This window comes from Octodon degus, unplaced genomic scaffold, assembly GCF_000260255.1.
Source record: "Octodon degus isolate 3935 unplaced genomic scaffold, OctDeg1.0 scaffold00175, whole genome shotgun sequence".
NCBI lineage: Eukaryota > Metazoa > Chordata > Mammalia > Rodentia > Octodontidae > Octodon > Octodon degus.
The window spans coordinates 1,636,861-1,643,357 of NW_004524751.1; the positions used below are offsets into that span (position 1 = coordinate 1,636,861).

Below are 6,497 nucleotides of genomic sequence, written 5' to 3' on the forward strand. Positions count from 1 at the left end.
ATATTCAAAATTGAAAACTTGCCAGGCAGGGCCCTGTGCCACTGAGCTATATCCCCAGGCCCCACCATTTGATACTTCATTTCCTTATTTTCACTTCTCTTTAAGATGTGTGTCCTGCCCTGAAGGCATTTGGAGAAAAAAAAAAAAAAAAGATGTGTGTCCACTGGAATGAACAAGACCAACTGTAGGATGAGAAATTGGGAGTGAATAAAGAAGCTTATAATTGAAGATCAAGTTCACCAAGAAGACACAAAAAGTCAAAACCAAACATATAGAAAGAGCTACCACTACCTCCAGAGAAATTTAAACTTTAAGAAAAGGAAATTTGAGGAAAGTGGCAAGAGATTATTTCTGGTTGGTGAAACAAGAAATAACATGGACTGTTAAGTGTTGGATATGCTCGTGAGACTCAGGCCTTAAGGAGGCAGGCTTGGAGAGGATTTGTAACAGTCTCGTTGCACCAAATGAAAGCAAAATTTGATGATTAAAAAAAAAGGAGTAAAGGCTGAGCCTCAAATACTGTCTTAAGGCTGAAACAAACACATCAGAGTATTTTCCCTGAAAAATTCTGCATTTAATCTTTCTGCTGATAGAACTTTTCTGTTCATGTTAGACAGATCAACACAATAAAATATTATCCTTTTAATGTTTTAAAGAAAATGACTTTATTGCTATTGTGCAAAATTTACAGGGCAATATATAAACATTTTTAAAATAATAAATACAACCACTATACAATAAATACCTAACTTATCTTGTTTATGTGAAACCAAAAAGACTGCTGTATCTCATGTACAAGTCCACAGATAAACACATACACATGCAAACAGCTTCATTATTTTATGATATAAATTATACATAAACTATAAGCTAAAAAAGAGACAGTCATTATAAAGCTAAGGCGATCAGGAGAGTGTTGGCTAAGCATTGTATCTTTTTGCCACAACTGATGTCCAAACACATGCCAGGCAAGCTCCAGGCTGTTCTTTCAGTTGCATTTTGCAAAGCATTTTGAGAAAGAACAAGACATCATTTCTTCAAGGAATTGAAGCTAAAAAGACCTGGAGGGTCAGAATGGCAAATGCAGAGGTAGGCACATAAGCTATGGGCTATTTGTACCAATGGCAGGCTCTGAAGGGTCTCACAGCAGACAACAGGCGTAAAACTTCATGTGAAGTCCATTATATAGATTTCACTAGAAATGAGATCACTGTAAAGGAGATCTAGACTAAGTCATCTTATATGTCATGTTCCAACAAATTTTCCAACTTACATTTTATTTCTGTTTGTTTAACTAAATTAAGGTATTTTTATGCTTACTCCACAGTGATAATTATTCCCTTCACAAAGAGAAGCGCTTTTATTAAGAACTTTGCAGCAGACACAGTGCTACAATTCCTTCATTAAAACTGCTAAGTGAAATTGCCAATACTTGTTTTATTGACAAGGCTGGAAACTGCTATTTTTCACTTCTGAAAAAAATTTCATTGCAAAAAACCAGCATCTGTTCAGAGTTTAAAACATATATATATGTTTATATGTTTCTAACATATAAACACCTCCCTAGAAATTCTAGAACAATAAGATTTATCAAACTGGACTCAAAAGCCTAACTTTGTCATTTTAGCACTTTAAACAATCTCACTAAGCCGAAATGCTTCAAGACTGTGAAGCTAAATAAATCTCAAATCAGTGAGTAAATCACCCATATTAGGAGAAAGCTTGCAGATAAAAAAGATTAGATGGAAGGATTGCAGACACAAGAAATATTTGGCAAGACAAGCTGTTTATCAATCTTCTCTATAAATATTTATATAGTAGCTGCTACAGAAGAAGACAAGCTGTCTATTAAATTTTCAACAAATATTTATGTAGCTGCGCTACTAGTTGTTGAAGAAATACCAATGAGAAAGACATGGTTCCTTCCACCAATGGCAATAATTGGAATTTTGTGGTTCAGATGTGATATTTTTATGTCTTATGAGGAGTTCATTATTTAATAGTACAAAAACTAAGTGTTTTTGACAGGAGCTTAGGATAGATAGATGGTCAAGACCTCTATCAAGAGAAACCTTTATAAAATGATATCACAGTGTAGGTTTTTTTTTACTATGAAACATGTACTTTTTACTGTTAGAAAAAATGAATTAAAATTAAAGATATTAATTAAATTAAAATGTACATATTGCATACATTCATTTAATTGAAATTACATTATTTAGCTATTGGGAATAGTCTAATATATTTATATATTATATCATAAGTATAATATTATGTTTACAATTAATATAAATATGCACACAAAATCTATTATGCACAACATAAAATATAAAGGATCCTCAGAATATAAAAGATATATAAAAAGATCACATGGAAATTACACTTTTAAATGTTGTTACAAAAAATGTCATTTCTTCATCTGTCTTAAAAGAAAGGAAGAAAGAAATTAATAATGCTGTATCAAACTTGCAGAATGAATATAATATTGGGGAAGCAGAAATCGATACAGAGATTAGTTGCAGAAGATATATTTCAAAGTTGATTTTTGCAAATAGGAGACTAATTACATTAAAGACTGTTAATCATAGAAATTAAAATAAAACAGATTCATAAGGATTGGATGCTTTCTTTTACATGACAAATCCAAAATATAAATAAAGAGCAAAATAATAAGAAAAACAGGAGCGCGAAGTGAGGAGCGAGGGGTAGCAAAGGGGAGAAGGCCGGGGCCGGGATCAAAAGGGTTCCTGCTGCTGCACACAGGCCTCGCTCGCCAGAGCAACACTGTTGTCCTGGACGTCAAACATGCATGAATAAAAAAAAAAAAAGAACTGAAAAAATCAAGAAAATATGTAACAACAAAGGGCATTAATATCAAAGAATGTTTTGCTGTTTCAAATGATATTTATAGCTTCTGGATTAAAAGGAATAGGACCACAAATAAGAAAAAAGTATGATATTAAATATGCTTGAGAAAGAACTCGGACACATCAAATGTCACACGAATTGTTTCATACAGCACCTACTGCTAGCTCAAATGCAGCATGCCAGTGTAGAAGAGAGGGTGCATGTCCAAAGGTCTGAGAGGATGACAGGGGACATGTCATTTGAAACAGTTGATTCTCTGAATACAGGAGGGGGAAAGGGTACAGGAGGAGTGTCAAAGCTGAGCAGTTGAGCCTATATTAACAGAGTGTGAATTGAGTTTTTTTTGTTTGTTTGTTTGTTTTGTTTTTTATTTATTTTAGGGAAGGATGTTCAGGGTCTCACCACTAGATCGGACTCACAGTGATCCTCCTGCTTGCAGCCTCCTGAGATCTGGGATCACAAGCGCGCACCACCACGCCCAGTCTCAATTGCCCTCTCAACAAGCCCCGGGTGCACAGCAGGCCCAGGGATCAAACCCACGGCCCCTACACCTGCTTGCAGGTGCTTTAATCCGCTGAGCTATTCGGCCAGCCCTTGATTGAGTTGTTAATGTGATTTCTGCTTTGCATTTTACTAGTTCATGGGCTCTGCTTTAGGTAAAGGAGTTTCAGTCAAAGGAGTTCAACCTTCAGGGAAAACACTGCTCTTTCTTCATGAGCACTTCTATCTTGCTACAATATGTGCAATGAAAACTATTTGGGGTAAGTTCAATAAGACATCTCTATGAAATTGTAAATATTCCCTGATGTTCTAATTTTCTACTACCAGATATCTTTTTGCTTTTTCTAAGAGGAAGATATCTACAAGGGCACAATTCAAATTTAATAGAGCAAGAAAAGGTTGTACATTTTTAGGTCAGATTACCATGCCTTGAAACAGTTTAATGTCCTTAATTAACTTTATTTAATGACCCCTGATTGGTATCCTGCTATGCCCAGTGTACATACTTGTGGTGTAGGTTTTCAGTCTTATATTTTTAGACAAACACATTTTAATTAACTTAATTACTGTTCAATTCACATAGAAAAGTAGAAGGATTATTAATAGAGCCATTTGTAGAGGCACAGTGAATGAAGAAGCATAGAACCAGAGTTAAGAAGCATGAATTTAGTTTAAACAAAATCTGTAGCCAAGTGTTTAATCTTACTTGAGACACTTTCTCTAGGTTTAATTGGAATACATGATAATAAAGGGGTTAAGAGTAGGAAGTTTCAAAATAGGCTGTGTGCATATATACTTATTCTATAGTAAACTAATTTCATGCATTTGTGAAACCATCTTATTTTCTTTGAGTTTCAGGTATTTTATATGTAAAATTGGACTAATATTTATATTTATTGAGAAACAATGGGTATATGGCATACAAGGGCTGCTGGAATGTTTCTTAGTTTATTATGAAAACCAGGTCAACTTCCTCAGATAAATTGATCCAGAGTGAATTTACCCATAATTCTGTGCTCAATGTTTACTACTTTTTGTTATTGTGATAGCAACAGAGAACCCTCCGCAGTCTCCAAACGGGTGAGCAACCCTCTTTGCATCCATGCCTTGTGGCAAAGACATCCCTGAGTTTCATTACATCTGCAAAGACTTTATGCTCTAGTTATTTCTGGAAAGCAAACCACCTCCAGGTAGTCATGCAAACATGTTCATAATCGTCATGGGTTCTACATAGCAGAGAGTTTTAAGGGCACAGTGGGTATGGCTTGCATCTGTTCCCCAATGCCTGGAGCCTGGACTGGGAAAATCCAAGCAATAGTGACTAAAAAGAAGCTGCTCTAGTTATTATTCCTGCCTAAAGTGTAGTTTTAATCTTCGATTATAAAGTAGTACCATTTATTTTGTTAATAAACTCATAGGTTTTGTGGATCAGGAGTTAGAAAAGGGTGCCACCGCTAGGAAATTTTAAACAGTGAAGGACAAAGACCTGAGAGTGAAATGCCCATTTCCAAGGTGCTTTTGTGATTTATGTCTCTGGAAGCTGCAATGGAATTTTGTAGCTATCAAACTATGACACACAGCCCAGTGCAGAGCCCTTCATGCAGCTTCATGTAGCTCCATCTCCTCACAGCGTGGTGGCCGTGTTTTAATGGGAGACTACATAAAAATCAAAATAGAATGCCTTGAGAGAATGAAACTGGCTAGACTGTCACATGTCAGAAATGTGACACTTTATTGGTCAAAGCAGGGACAGACAGGCCAGATTCAAGAGAATACCACACCTTTTAAGGAGAGGACACGGAAAAATTACAGGTCAGTGTTTTAAAACCACCACAGAATGTGGTACAAATACCTTGTCCTTGTTTTCCCATGATGAGAAATTTATGTATTGCTGGTTTCTAATTTTATAATCCACGATGGCACATTCTAATCTGTGTACCATTCTAATTTACAACTAGATTTCCTTTCACTTTAAATTCTGTTACATGGTCTTAACTTTGCTTTATTTATTTATTTATCTATTTATTACTTTTTAATTAATTAATTATTTTTTTACCAGCTCAGCCCACCGTGGGGGCAGGGCTGGTGCAGCATGTGGTGCGGGGATCAAACCATGGTCCCTGCACTTGACTAAGTTTCCTAAGCAGGTGCCCTAGACCACTGAACTATCTCACCAACTCCTTTTCAAATTTTAAAAATAAAATTAGTAAACAAAAACTGCTATAACATGTTGTTGTTTTGTCTTATTTTTGAGGGGCAGAGTAGGATTTCTAATGTGCTAAGTGTGGACAGCACAGTTGAAGCCTTCAAGAGTGATCCTTGTCCAGGGGACTGTGATTCAGAATGTATTTAAACCAGCAGACATTGAGGATGAGGCACTTTTCAGCCATCATGCCTTCAAATTCCTCTTCACTGAACTTGGTAAAATCCCATTTCTCTGAGTTGTGGATCTGGAACTTGCCCTCTCTAGGGCCTCGATCACATACTACTTTTTCCACAGCTTGCCTGAGATAGATGCACGTGAAGACCTGTGACATGATCATATTGGATGACCTGTGAATCCAATGTGCACCCTCCCTCTGTACCCAGAGGCTTCTTAATGACACTCCATATGACCTTCTGCACTTGGAGACATACACTAGAATCCACCAGAAAGAGTGTCCCCAAGGTTTCCTAGGACAGCCCATATAAGCAGCAGGCTGCATGCACTGTTCATGAGGTTGCTCTCTGCAGCTGAACTGTGGACACCCACCAGCAAATGAACCCTGCATCTTAATTGGCTGCAGGTAAGTTCTTAACAATTTGAAAAGTGCCCATAGTTCTTTCTGCAACTTAGCTCATTTTTTCGATTCTACTTTCTTAAAAAAAAAAAAGGCTAATAATTGTTTAGGAAATTAAATTCAATGGAATTCTTATTGTTTCTATAATTACCTGTCATACATATGCCATACTTTCAAATATTTTTCCTAAATTTAAAAGTCATTTTCTTTCAATTCCTATTTCATACTCATGAAAATCTGTATTATATTTTATGAAAATTAATAAATGAGTTAAGAGAGAGATACACACACACACACATGGAAAGAGAGAAAGTGAGAGAGGGAGGTGGGAAGGAGGGAGGGAGGGAG

The 6,497-nt window shown here is 36.1% G+C and overlaps 1 non-coding gene across 1 annotated transcript; it reads right to left on the minus strand.

Moving 5' to 3' along the window:
- Positions 1-6,024: 6,024 nt before the first annotated feature.
- LOC111813249 lies at positions 6,025-6,155 on the minus strand. The gene has a single exon (XR_002818555.1). It is a non-coding gene; the product is annotated as a small nucleolar RNA SNORA70 (small nucleolar RNA).
- Positions 6,156-6,497: the final 342 nt, after the last annotated feature.